Source organism: Vigna unguiculata, chromosome 7, assembly GCF_037176805.1.
Source record: "Vigna unguiculata cultivar grain cowpea cultivar isolate G323 ecotype 2 chromosome 7, ASM3717680v1, whole genome shotgun sequence".
Taxonomy (NCBI): Eukaryota; Viridiplantae; Streptophyta; class Magnoliopsida; order Fabales; family Fabaceae; genus Vigna; species Vigna unguiculata.
The window spans coordinates 9469734-9484234 of record NC_140798.1 but is presented as its reverse complement, the minus strand read 5'-3'; the positions used below and the strand labels follow the sequence as shown (position 1 = coordinate 9484234).

Genomic DNA, 14501 nt, shown 5'->3' with positions numbered 1-14501 from the left:
AATTGACAACTTCTCTCACTACTTGACGTGACAAAGTTTTTTATTTTAATCTTTTTACACAATTTCCACGTTGACCATGTTTTTGAGTGGGTGAAGAGCAAAGAGAGAAAACGCGAGAAAATGCGAGAACAAGAAAACGCGAGAAAGAAATGGAGAACGAGAGAAAACTGCCTGGTTGATTCGTGGCAGAAGTGGAAAGGAGTGGGAGAGAGAAAAGTAGAGCTCGTGAGAGAAGTGGAGAGCAATGTCTTCTTCCTCCATCCCCCAAGTTTTTTCCAGTTCCCAGGTGTTTGTTACCGAAGTGGTTGTTGATTTCCCCGTTGGTGCACAAAAAATATTGGGTTTACCCACTGCAAGAAAGTCCTGGCATTCTGTGTTGTTTGTGCAGATTTGGTGGAAAGGAGACATTTTTGTTTCCCTTTTTGGAGAATATTTGATAAAGTTTGGATTTTTGGTACAGTGTTGTTGAACAGTGGAAGAGGAAGGTCTGGTGTAGAAAATGATCACTCTAAAATGAAATCTGAAGGATTGGTCTTTTTCGTTCTATTATGGCTGTACATTGATGAAGAGGTAAGCAAAGTCATTGTTGAACCCAACCCATTGCGGGATAGTGGGCTAAGGTAAACAAACTTAACATAATATACAATTTTTTTTTTGTTATTGGAAGTGATTTATTGGGATATTGATTAGCAAGGTTGATTTGTTATAGGAAGTAAGATTGGTTTGCAACGCATTGGTTTGAATGTATGTAAGGTGGGAATGAAAATATATGATAACCTGTTAGTATTTAAGTGCTAAGCCATGGTATTATTTTTGCACGCACGATGTCCTGTTTGCACTAATGAGTTGGGATTGAATATGTATAATGTTCGCACATCAGAGTTGGTAATGACTTTATTACTTCATCATATATCACTTTCATTGGTTTGAGTTTAGGTAGGTTGGGAAAAAAAATATTTGGTAACCTCTTAGTTGTTAAGTGCTAAGCCAGAGTATTTTATTTGTACATATGATGCCCAGTTTAGTTGACTTGGGGATGGGTGATATGGATTGTGAATTTTTAATGAGTTGACATTTTATATATATAGTGTTTGCACATCAGAGTTGTTAATCACTTTATTACTTTCATTGGTTTGAATATGTGTAAGGTGGGAATAAAAATATTTGCTAAGCTATTATTTTGTAAGTGCTCAGCCAAGGTTTTATTTTTTTCACATATCATGTCTTGTTTGCTTGCAGTTGGAGATGGGTGATATGGAATATGAATAGTTAATGAGTGGGGATTATACATGTATAGTGTTTGCACATCACAATTATTAATCGTTTTATCACAACACCATGTATTACTTTCATTGGTTTCAATTTAAGTAAGGTGGCAAAAAATGATTTCCTAACCCCTTAGTTTTTAAGTGCTAAGCCAAGGTATTATTTTTCCATATATGACAGGATGTAACATCAATTGTTTACATAAGCGATACTGTAATGGCTGATTATAGTGACAGTAGTAAATGCGGTGGCGAGAAGAAGCATGAGGTGAAGGTGTGATATTAAATTCTTTTTATTATTAATTAATTTATAGATGAACATTTTATAAGTTTTGTTCATCAATATGTGTAGACTTTTAGGCATTGTTGTTGGAAAAAGTACATTGCTTCCTTAAATAATAATTTAAGTGCAAAACAAAGGTTCGTGATTGAAGGGACACCATTTGGATGGTTCACCATCTTGAAACGAAGTGTAAAGTTTAGTAGGAAACTTCTTACTTCGTTAATTAGTTTGTGGGTTGAAAGGAGGGGTGGATATTTAATAAGTAACAAAGTTGTTCGTTTATCTTTATTAGATGTTTATTTGGGATTAGGTTTAAGGGTTCATGGTGAGAGTATTAACTTATATGAGGTTTGTGTGAGAGCGAGTGTAAGAAATTATTGAATAACAAAAGTGTTGATGTTCACATGTTATATGATTTTCTAGTAACATGTAGGGACGAGGTTACCTTGGAGGATTATTGTAGGCTATATATTTTATTGGGAATATCATAGTTCCTTTGTGCAAGTCGTAAGGAAATAATTTTCCCATTTTATTTATCATTGTGGATGACCTTAGTAGTCTTGGGATATACAATTGGTGTGGACTTGTTTATGAATACTTAGTTGGGAGCATATGCAAAGCATCCATGTTCTTAATGAAGAAAGGAAAGAAGAGACACTTCCACATTCTTGGTTGTGTGTACTTGTTACAGGTAATTCGTAATGAATTTGTTTGAATGAAATTTGTTTTGTTTGAAATAGGAACAAATGTATTAAGTTAAATTTTTTTTGTTGATTTTTTTAGTTATGGTATTTTGAGCACTTCTTAATTCCAAAATGTAATATTGGAAAATCAAGCACAAAGTTCCCCCGAGTATTGCAATGGATGGATATGAAAGTGGTTGAGGACAAAATTAGTAGTGCTTTGATTAAAAACAAGGTATGAAAGTGGATTTTTTTTCTAGTAGTTAGTTGTAGTTATTGATTTTAATTTTTCAAGTCGCTTTTTGGGGTAATGTTTCAAGTTCTCATGGATGTAGGTGTATCAAACTTTGAGCTTTCTCATCCTTTTGTGAAGGAAGCTTTTGATAAATATGGTACAAGATTTCAGGACGACGAGGAAGACGAAGAACACTTAAGTATAGAACTAGATAAACAAGAAGTAGAGATTTTGGAATTACGGAAGGCAATGACATATTTTAAAGCAATAATGAATGATATGTGGAATAACGATTTCAAACAACAGGTTCCACCATAACCATATGAATACGGCAGAGACAAAGACTTTGATGAATACGTGCAGTAGAAGAGCTACGAATTTGTTGAAAGCCCTCCTCAGCAGCAACAGGGGCAAGAGGATGGTGGGCAACTTGACAGGGAGGAAGCTTAAAGCAATAATTTGTACTACCGATTGAAGGAAGAACCCAAGAAGTGTTTCAAAAGTCAAGCGATACGAACTCCGTTTATGACTTACGCGAGGAGGAAACGGGTTACTTAGAAGTTGTTGCATCTTTGTACTGATGTTAGAATTTAATTTCATTTTATGTAAACAGTGCGATACATTTGTGCTTCCCTTTTTTATTTAAGCTGTGGATTAATTGTGAAGTTATAAAATTGATGTTTGGAACACCAATTTTGTTATTATTGTTGATTGCTTAATCCCACTTACTATTTTATTGTTATTTTTGTATTTTATTGAAGTAAGTTCAATGGATTGGAATGATTTAGTTTGATTCCTGTTTTCTGTTGGAGTGCGCACTTTATAAATGGTGCCTAGCATAAAGGGTTAAATTCAGCAAAGAAAGGTTGACAATGAGTAATGTTAAATTCCATTGTCATGTATTTGCTAAGCCATGGGTTCATAAGGGCTAAGCAATGAGTTCAGTGGTGCTAACCCATGTCAAATGTTTTGTACAGAACTTGTGGCGTAATTCACTTTGTTTAGAATATAGCAAATATTTATAATATATCAAATAAGTGAAGTAATTGCAAGTAGTCATAATTTGTGCAGGAATAATTGAATTTGTGTTATGTACTGTTAAATTCTAATGTATAATTTATGTGCTAACCCGTGGCTTCATAAGTGCTAAGTAGTAGTAGTAGTTAGTTTTCACTTATGTTGATTTTGGGAGGAGGCCTTAAATTTGCAGTGTATACTTTATTCGCTAATCCATGTCTACATAAGTGCGAACTTGTATGATTTTTTTTTCATTCATATCCATATTCGAGTTAAAATAATAAAGGACAAAAAGTAACCTTTGGCATTTTATTTTAAATTGTTTGACGTGGCAATGGTGAAATACAAATTTATTTTTTTGAGCAAGGTGGACTTTTGTTTTATTTACCAGTGTTTGGTTGGTGGGAATTAATTGCGAACCTATGCATAAGTAAGTGCTAAGCTGGTTTAAAATGTTAGTGAAATTTGCACTCTTGTAGACAAATAGTATCCCATGAATTTCAATGAGTAAGAGAAGATTAATTTGAATTTTCAATTTCAACATTTCATTATTGACTCGTCAAGATTCAAATTTAAAGAATTTATCAACAATGCAAGACTTGTGTACATGTTTGGCAACAACAAAAAAGTCTAAAGTTTACTACTTATTGATAGATTACTTCGTCTTAGCATGACTCTTCTAGTTTCTACAGTTACAATTGAAAGATCTTTTTCTACAATAAAAATAATCAAGAATAGGTTTAGAAATAAGATGGAGGCTGAATTTTTAACAAACACTATGATAATCTATATTGAAAGAGATATTGTAACAAGTTTAAGTTCTGATTCAATTATTGCAGATTTTAAGTCATTGAAAGAGCATAGAGGAACGCTATGATTAAAGGTTGATAATAAATTTTATGTTACACTTTCATATGTATTATTGTCATATTTTTTGGATTCTATTATCATGTGTGTTTGTTTTGAATAGAGAAAATGATGAGGGGAGGTAAAAACCTTTTTCAAAATAAGACACGTATTCGATATATCGATACATTTATTTTCAAAATAATAGGATACGATATGTGATGGATACATGATATATGAACATTGAAAATTTTACAATAATTCTTACAAACATAATAAATATATGATATTTAATGTGTGAATCCAAATTTCCTAATTGGAGACCAATTATTTTGGTAGCCAGAACCTGATAGCTAATGTTAATGACCAATTTAAAAATCAATTCATAATTTAAACTATTTTAATTATCAATTTAGAGACAATTATAATTTTTTTGAACTATTGTAGTTGTCAAATTGGTCACTATATAGTGACTAATTATTTTTTATCACTAAAATTGGTCATTATTCAAAGATTTTATTGTAGTGTACTATAACTTTGTAACTTAGATACTTCATTGATAATTATCGGTAAAGTATCCTAAAGTATCATACACGATACGTGTCGAACACAGATACATGACCCATGTTGGTTTAATAATTATAAATCACATTTAAGATTTTGTATGACGATAATTGTTTTAGGTAGGGATGTCAAAAATATTCGTACCTGCGGGTATTTGTGGATAAAACCCGCAATAGTTAGGAAACAAATATTAAAAATGGATACCCGCTACTTGTGGGTACGGGTATTTTTGATACCCGCATGTTAATGGGGCGGGTACGGGTATTATAGTATCTATACCCGTGGATACCCGTACCCGCTTAACTTTAATTCACAAAAATACCCTCCTATATATATTAGTAAAAAAACATTCTGACATAATTTTTTCTAAGTTGCACATCTTGTCTTCTCTTCATTCTTCCAGCTTCAAGTATTGGTACGTTATATTCTTCCAAGTACACCTGTTGACATTCTTCTCTTGGGCACATACATCAAACTCTATATAGACAGTAACATTTATAGTATGCTTGTTGTCAAATGATGGAATCAAAATAAGAATATTTGACATGTGACAATTAAGGTTTATTATCTGATTATTTTTCAGGATTCAATCGGAGAAAGTGAGCTTGTTGATCAAAGCACTAATTAAATAATTTTCATGGTGTTGAACGTCATTTTATATTTATTTTTATAATTTTTTGAACTTGTATGAACTTGAGTTTGTTTGAACTTTATTTAAAATTTATGACAATGATGTATTTTATTTTATTTGAATTTATGCTTAAATATTTTTTTTTTAAATAATTTTGTAAATACCTACAGGTACCGTGGATATCCGTGGATATGAAAAAAATAAGCGAGTACTTGCATAACGGATATCCAACAAATATGAATACGGGTATGAGACGGATATTTATCCTGTCCCGACCCGTTGACATTCCTAATTTTAGGGTTTAGGATTTTACATGAAACTTGAAGTATTTTTTTAATGGAAATGACTTGAACCATGTTCTCTTTTTGACTCTTTCCCTGTACCACAATAAATACTTATTTTAAAAAGATTATAATAAGTCTTAATTTAAATTTAATATAATAAAATAGTAACAGTAACAATAAACTATACTATTATTTATATTTATTTGATGAGTTGATATCTCTTTGAATAATTTAAGATGTGACTCTTTTAACCAGGTAATTTTCATAAAGTATAGATAAAATTTCTTCCTTAGAAAATGTGATAAGATTTAAACCTAACAGAAGTTATACATTCCTTTTGGATATTTTCAAAACTAACCTACAATTGTCATGTTATGGTAAATGCGGTTAGCTATATGCTGGATTCACACAAGGTGAAAACAATTTACCTAAGAAAAATTGTGTCTGAAACGTGTTTTAGTATAAGAGTGGGACCGAGGAGGGAATAAAATGAGACAGCAACGTTGTACTATTGTATTGTATGGTCCGTATAGAATTGGAATGCAGTAATGATTATGCTTCGTGGAACTTTCACAGTTACGCCTTTTTCCCAAATATCAAAGCGTTTTACACATAAAGACTAAGTCATCATTGAAATGGGAAAAAATCTCTTTCGTCTTTTAGAGGTGTCAAATTTTGTCATAATGCTTACAAATTTGTCATCTCTTCTTTTCAAAGTTGTTCATTAATTAATCTCTTACTTTTTCCCTTCTTAAGTTCAATTATGTCACGTAAGTGGAGCATTATCCATGTGTAATTCACCTTAATCTCTAATCAATCAACGACTAAAACTTGTAATGCACCAAATTTAGGTCATAAAAATCAAAGCATTTTAAAGCCTTGACAATGGCTAATGTGGTTGTAATTATCGTTTATTAACCAATTTTAATTAATTACGTTGATCGTTTCTCATTTCGCCTCCACTCATTCTGCTATCAACTTTTTATTGCTTAATATACGTAATTATTCGTGGAGAAATACCAAAAATATCTACGTCTAGAAGAGATTTATATAAGAATAAAATATTATATCTAATTCAACTCTAAAAGTTAATAGATTTAATTTTTTTTTTTGTTGTGTATTGTTTTTTCCACTTAATATGAATAGTGGAATCTAAATTTGAGAACTCAAAATAATTTAATCAAACCAACTTTAGTTTTAATTCTAATTTTTATACAAAATCACTAGAGGCAAGTATCCATATTTTGTAAGATATTGTGTACGAGTTTCTTTTTCAATGCACTACCATCACCTTACATGTAAATAAAAAAATTAAAAAATAACTGAACATTTTTTAATCACTAATCATAATCATATATTTCTGCTATTGAAAGAAGAAATATCATAAACAGTAAATCCAACAATGAGGTTCAGAGTTGAGCTTCTCTACCCTTAATAAGATCCACATCAAATATGAAAATTTAAAATTAATCTTAAATGCCTAACACGATAACAATATGGTAACAATATTGTAACAATATAAAAGCCTAATAGACCAATAGTACCTTATTCCTTCTACAAAACTTACTTCTTCCTTTGTTTCGCATAATAATGATAAATTATTATTTTTTGGAATAATATTACGATTGATCTATAATTAATTAGTGATTAATTTAAATACTAATTTCTTCTATGATCAAAATTTTGATAGCTAATATTAGATATCAATTAGAGTCAAATTCATAAATCAATTATAATTTTTTATTCTTAATAGACACTATTGTAAATAGTGATTTGAATGTCTCTTGGAGGACGATGTGCAGATCTGTTGATCGTCGAGGTTCTCATAAATCATATGAGGATTCAGATTCCCGAAAATACCTGAGATTGGACTTCGGATATAGGATGATTGTTTGGTCAAATATCGGACTATGGGCAATGTTATTTGTGGATGTCATGTCGAAGACCATGTTTTATGAAACTACCATGAAAGCCTATATATTCGTGCTTCCTAAAGAGAGGCCACAAATTGTGGGGCGGTTTTCATCACTCAGTGAGTCACGTATGTTAGTTTTGAAATGGTGATTTAATCCAAGAAAGGAAGGAGGTTGAATTAGCTATTTGTAACTTTTTCGAAAGCTTAAACTCTTTTCAATTAAATCAACTAGACTGGAAAGTTAGGATGTAAAAACAACATACCAATACACTTTCAATCGGTTAAAAAATAAAACAGCAGACTAATTTGTTCTTGACCTATGAAACAATCGATTAAAAAGAAAAATCAATCGGCTAAATACTGGGAATTTATGCAGAATACAAAATTCGCAAATTTAACTCAAACAACAATCTTTTACATACAAGACTTGTTCCAATCAATGTTTTTAACTATTATACAACCTCAGATTACATAAGAATGCATTAAAACATAGCAAAGAGTGGATTACTTGATTTTCTTGAGATTTTAAAGTGATTCAAAGTTAGTGAGAAGAGAGAAAGAGAATTGCACAGCTATTTTTATACTGGTCTACTAGCAATTTTATATAGCAAGAAACCAATTAACCCTCTCTATTTGGTTGAATCAACTTGTTGTCCAGCTTCATCTGCATCCATAAGGCAGTTTGTAGCAATTGGAGTGATAGCCTCTTTGCAATCCTCCATTTTGAACTTTTTTAGTAAGTCAAAACAATATTTTGACTGGCTTAAAAATGTCCTATGCTTGAGTTGCTTCCCTTGCAGACCTAGGAAGTAGGTTAGCTCACCCATCATAGACATCTCAAATTCTCCCTGCATAGCTGCAATAAACTCTTCACACATGAAGTTATTATTTGATCCAAAGATTATATCATCTACATATACTTGAACAAGTATTACATCACTTGCATGTTTTCTAATGAAAAGTGTTTTATCAACTGAACCTCTAGCATATCCTTTGATAAAAGAAAGTTGCTTAACCTTTCATACCACTGTCGTGGTGCTTGTTTTAAACCATATAAAGCCTTTTTCAATTTGAAAACATGATTAGGATAGAGGTGATCTTCAAAGCCAGGGGGTTGTGATACATACACTTCTTCATTTAAGAAACCATTCAAGAATGCACTTTTCACATCCATTTGAGAAAGTTTGAAATTACACATGCATGCATATGCTAACAAGAACCTCACAACTTCTAGGCTAGCTACAGGTGCATATGTTTCATCAAAATCAACACCTTCCTCTTGATTATAACCTTTAGCAACTAGCCTATCCTTATTCTTAACAATGTTACCATTTTCATTCATTTTATTCCTAAAATTTCCATTTAGTACCAATCACATTCATTGCATCAGTTTTAGGAACAAGAGACCACACATCATTTCTAGTGAATTGATTAAGCTCATCTTGCATAGCATCAACCCAATTACTATCATATAATGCATCATTCACATTCGTAGGTTCAATCTGAGAAACAAAGGCAACATGTTCAAAGAATACAAGCTTGTGTCTAGTGGATACTCCATTTTTTATGTCACCAATTATGATGTCCTTTGGTAATCCCCTAGGTTCAATGCAATCCTTGGGTAAGTTATTGTCTGCAGCTTTTTCAACCGACTAAATTTCCTTTTCAATTGGCTGATTTCCTATAGCAGATTCCAATTTTGCAATAATTTGCTTTTCTTGCAATATATCTTCTCAATCTGCAATCTTAGGCCTTTGATCTTGTTGCACTAGGTTACTTTCATCAAATATAACATGTACATAGACTAGAAAGATACCTTCATATGCTTTTGAGTCAAATTTGCCAAGCTACTCTTTTCCATTTTTTAAAACAAAACACTTGCAACCAAATACTTTTAGGTGATTTAGAGCAGGCATTCTACCTTTGAATAGCTCATAAGGTGTTTTCTTTAAAATTGACCTTATCAACACACGATTTAACACATATGAAGTCGTGTTGATTGTATTAGCACAAAAGTACTTAGGCAGTTTCATTAAGCATGGTTCTAGCTAGTTCCTCTAATGATTTATTCTTTCTCTCAATCACTCCATTTTGTTTTGGAGTTCTAGGAGCTGAAAAGTTATGCTTAATACCATGTTTTTCACAAAAGTGCTCAAACTTTTCATTTTGAAAATCTCCACCATGATCACTCCTTAGAGAGACTATTTTAGAACCTTTTTCATTTTCTAAAACCTTGGTAAGTTTCTTAAAAGCATAAAAGGTTTCATTCTTGGCAGCTAGAAATAAAGTCCATGTAAATCTAGAGAAATCATCAAAAATAACCAATGCATAATAGTTTTCAAAAAGACTCATAGTTCTAGAAGGACCAAATAGATCCATGTGAAGCAATTCTAAGGGTCTTTCAATTGAAATACAGTTTTTGGGTTTAAAGGAAACCTTAGTTTGCTTTCCCCTTTGGCATGCTTCACATATCCTATCCTTCTCAAACTTAAGTTTTGGTAACCTTTCAACCAATTATTTTCTATTTAGTCGATTCAAATGGTGCATATGTATGTGACAAAGCCTCCTATGTCATAACCAAGTATCATTCTCTTTTGTAAGCAAACAATGAATGCTAAATGATGCATGATGCATATTAAGCAAGTATATATTGTTGACTATTTTTCCTACCAACACAATACTACCACATGCATCATATATAAGGCAATGATTTGGTTCAAACACAACTTTAAAACCTTTGTCACACAATTGACTTATACTTATCAAATTGTTCTTTAGCCCTTTAACTAGAAGCACGTTGTGGATGTTGAATGAGGCTCCATTGCTTATGACTCCACTTCCAAGTATCCTTCCTTTGTTATTGTCACCATAAGTTACAAAGCCTTCTTCCTTTAGTTCCGACTTTGCAAACTTGGACTTATCACCAGTCATATGCCTCGAGCAGCCACTATCTAGGTACCATAGGTCTTTCTTTTCCTGTTTTATGACATATAAAACAACATAGCATTACATGGTACCCTTTGATAGTTTGGGTCCAACATGGTTATGCCTTTCTAGATCCTTTTGTGACCCATTTCATAAATCCATTAGGTACATCATATTTTCTAGCATTGCAATTCCTAAGAACATGACCTTTCTTCTTACAATAGTTGTAGGAAATGAATCCCATAACATTTGGCTCACTCTTGAAAAAAAAACTAGATAACTTCTTGGCTTTCTTTTCATGGATAGGTGTATAACCAAGTCCAACCTTCCCAAAAACATAATTTTGAGAGCCAATAACAGCTTCTAGGTTTGCTTTTCCTCTTGTGAACTTTGCACAAGTTTTCAAAGATATTTCACTTGATTTTTCAAAGTAATGCAACTTTCACAAGGTTTTATAGCCAACTGTTTTTCAGAACAATCGACTGAATTACTGTAAATCATTTCTACTTGTTCGAAATCAGTTTTTAAGTCGGTTGTTTCTGATTCTAGCTGGCTAACTCTTTTTTCTAGCCGGTTATTTAATCCTTTTAGCCAATTGTTCATGACAACAATTTTCTTAGCCTCATTATGCAATTCTTCAAAGTCATGCAATAATTGGTAATAGTCATTTTTATCTTTAGATGACAAGGAACTTACTTGGCTTGATGAGGATGATTCATATCCGGCTATGAGGCATAGATTTGCTTCCTCACTTCCTTCTTGAGATGAAGTACTTGTTGAATCATCATTTTCCTCCCAAGCTATGTAGGCACGTCTTTCCTTGGCCTTTTTCTCCTTTTTCCTGTCACCAACCTTCTCCTTCTCTTTGTTAACATTAGGACATTCAATCTTGATATGTCCTTGCTTTCCACAATTATAACATGAGAATTTAGAAGTATTACTTAAATCATTTTGTTTAGAAATATACCTCCTTTAATTACCTTTGTTGCTTTTCCTCTTGAGATACTTCCCAAACCTCTTAACTAGTAGATTCAAGTTCTCATTATCACTTGATTTGGCAACCTCTTCCTCGATTTCATCACTCTTCTTGGAGCTGGCCTTCAAGGCTATGATTTTTACCTTTTTCTCACTTAACTCAAGCTCATTTAGCCTTTACATTTCAATCCCATGCTCTTTTAGTTTACCAAACAGTGCAAGTTATGGTGATGATGGATAAATCCTTGGATTCAGATATGGTAGTTACCTTTGGTTGCCAATTTCTATCAAGACATTTTAGCACTTTGATGTTTAGCTCCTCTTTGTCAAATTCTTTGGCTAGACCCATGAGATGGTTGACTATGTGAGTGAACCTATTTTGAACTTCAGTTATGAACTCTCCTTTTTGCATCTTGAGAAACTCATACTCTTGAATCAAGGCATGCTTCCTTGCTCTCTTCACTTCATTTGTCCCCTCATATGTGACTTCTAGGACATCCCACATTTCCTTTGCACTCTTACATTGTGAGACCCTAAAAAATTCATCCATTCTCAAAGATGAAGTGATGATATTCTTGGCAATGAAATCATATTGAGTTTTTCTCCTTTCTTCATTCGTCCATTCAATCTAAGGCTTGTCCACCTTTTTATTTTCAACAAGACATTTAGGAGTATATGGTCCCTTAACTATTGCATCCTAAATCCCTTTGTCTATAGATTCAATGAAAATTTTCATCCTTATTTTCCAAAACTGATAGTTTAGGCCACAAAACATAGGTGGTCTATGAATAGAGGCACCTTCATCAAAAGGGAGTTTATTTTTAACCTTTTCAAAATATTTTTGATCAAACTTGAATATCTTTCAAGAACCTTGCTCTAGATACCAATTGTTAGTTTTGAAATGGTGATTTAAGCCAAGAAAGGGGGAGAGGGGTTGAATTGGCTATTTGTAACTTTTTCAAAAGCTTAAAATCTTTTCAACTGAATCAACTAGACTGGAAAGTTGGGATGTAAAAACAGTAGACCAATACACTTTCAATTGGTTAAAAAATAAAACAACAGACTAATTTGTTCTTGAGCTATGAAACAGTTGATTAAACAGACAAATCAATCGGCTAAAATACTGGAAATTTATGTAGAATACATAATTCATAGATTTAACTCAAACAACAATCTTTTACATACAAAACTTGTTCCAATCAATGTGAAACCCCTTTTACTACTCCCTTTCTCTCTTCTACCACACATAGAACAATTCTCTCACCCTCACTCTGTATCATTTTCTTCTCTCCCTGTTTCCTCCAATTCTCTCTAACAAAAAGGGGTTTGAGCTCCAATTCAAATTTGATTTGCTTCCTTCCTTTCTGTAATAGCAATCAGGCTTGTGACTAGTGCAGAATCTCCTTCCCAAGCTGTTCATCCCCTCCCCACGCGTAAGTTAACTCCAAATTTCTTCTTTATCTTTAATTTCAAAATTGAAGGATTCCTCAATCCTTCTGATTCGAGTTAGGTTCCCATTCTTACTCTTGGTGTTTGTAAATTCAGCTCCTTGGGTTGTGAAATTGAGGTATCCTCTTGATTGAGAGCTAAACCTACAAGCGGTAATTCCAAAAGGTAAGGGAAGCTAACCTTTGTCTTAAAATTCATATGGATATATGTTCTGATGGTTCTGGATTGTGTGTTTGAATGCTAAATTGATGTTTGAACTGCGAAATTGGGTGTGCTTGAAATTGTATGGAGAATCTGGGCTCCTGCATGTGGGAACAAGTTCATAATCTGGTATTTTTGCCTGGGCGAGTGGCTCTCGCCTGAGCGAAAACACCAGAAAACCACCCTTGTTCCTGCGTGAAGCCTCGCCTAGGCGAGCTGAGGTCGCTTGAGTGAGAGACACTCTCATCTAAGCGAACCAGCTTAGCTTGAGCAAGGCTTCGCCCAGATTTTTATTTTTGCCACTGTTAGAGCCTCGCTTAGGCGAGACTGACTCGCTAAGTGAGATGGCCTCTCGCCTGGGCTAGATCGTCTAGCTTGAGCGAGAACCACTATAGTGGGGTGTTTGATGTTCTGTTGTAAGGGATGAAGTTATATGTTTAAATGCGATTTTGTGCAATTAGTCTCTTATATGCTTGGAATGTTATGTTAATATTTTGTGTGGTGAAATTGGATGAACATGAATTAAGAGAGGTTGTGGTTGAAATGGAATTTCAAGGGAAATTCAGATGAGTTTGCTAGTGTGTGTGTGTAAGGACGTGAAGAATCCGTATTGGTTGGTATCTTAAAACTCCAATAATCATTCACGCTCAGATAGAGCATAATGAATTATGTCATGAGGAGTAGCAAGAGGTCCTAGTCTTTGGACTTAATCAAGTCTTAGACGCGAAGGGAACTTACCTTGGGAGTGGTCAGGTGATAACCCCTTGCGCCCAAACTCTGCAGAGTTTGGGGACCATCACAAGTGCACGCCGCCAATAGATCCAACGTCGCTTACACAATTTGGATATCGAGTCTAGAGTTATATAATTGAACTATCTTTGCGATGATATATATATATATATATATATATATATATATATATATATATATATATATATATATATATATATATATATAATGTGAACTGCTAGATTTCTCTTAATTCAGTTAGCTTACCCTTTCTTGTTTATGTTGTTTCCCTTATGTATCTTTCTTTTGCAATGATTGCCTCCTTTTGGTGTGAGCAGAGAAGAACCCAGATGATGACACCCCTCTCCTGGACAAGAGTTGATCCTTTGCCTGGATGTCCCGTGGTAGTTTTTGGGTTAGGCGTTATGGAGTTTTGAGATGTATAGATGAACCTTTCTTGTATAACTATATTTGCCATCAGGGATTTTATATAGTTATT

At 33.1% G+C, this 14501-nt stretch overlaps 1 long non-coding RNA gene across 1 annotated transcript; it reads left to right on the top strand.

Annotated features, from left to right (window-relative positions):
* The first annotated feature begins 1172 nt into the window (after window positions 1-1172).
* LOC146884600 (uncharacterized) lies at window positions 1173-3148 on the top strand. The gene is made up of 3 exons (XR_014996483.1): window positions 1173-2239; window positions 2332-2466; window positions 2567-3148. It is a non-coding gene; the product is annotated as an uncharacterized LOC146884600 (long non-coding RNA).
* The last annotated feature ends 11353 nt before the right edge of the window (window positions 3149-14501 follow it).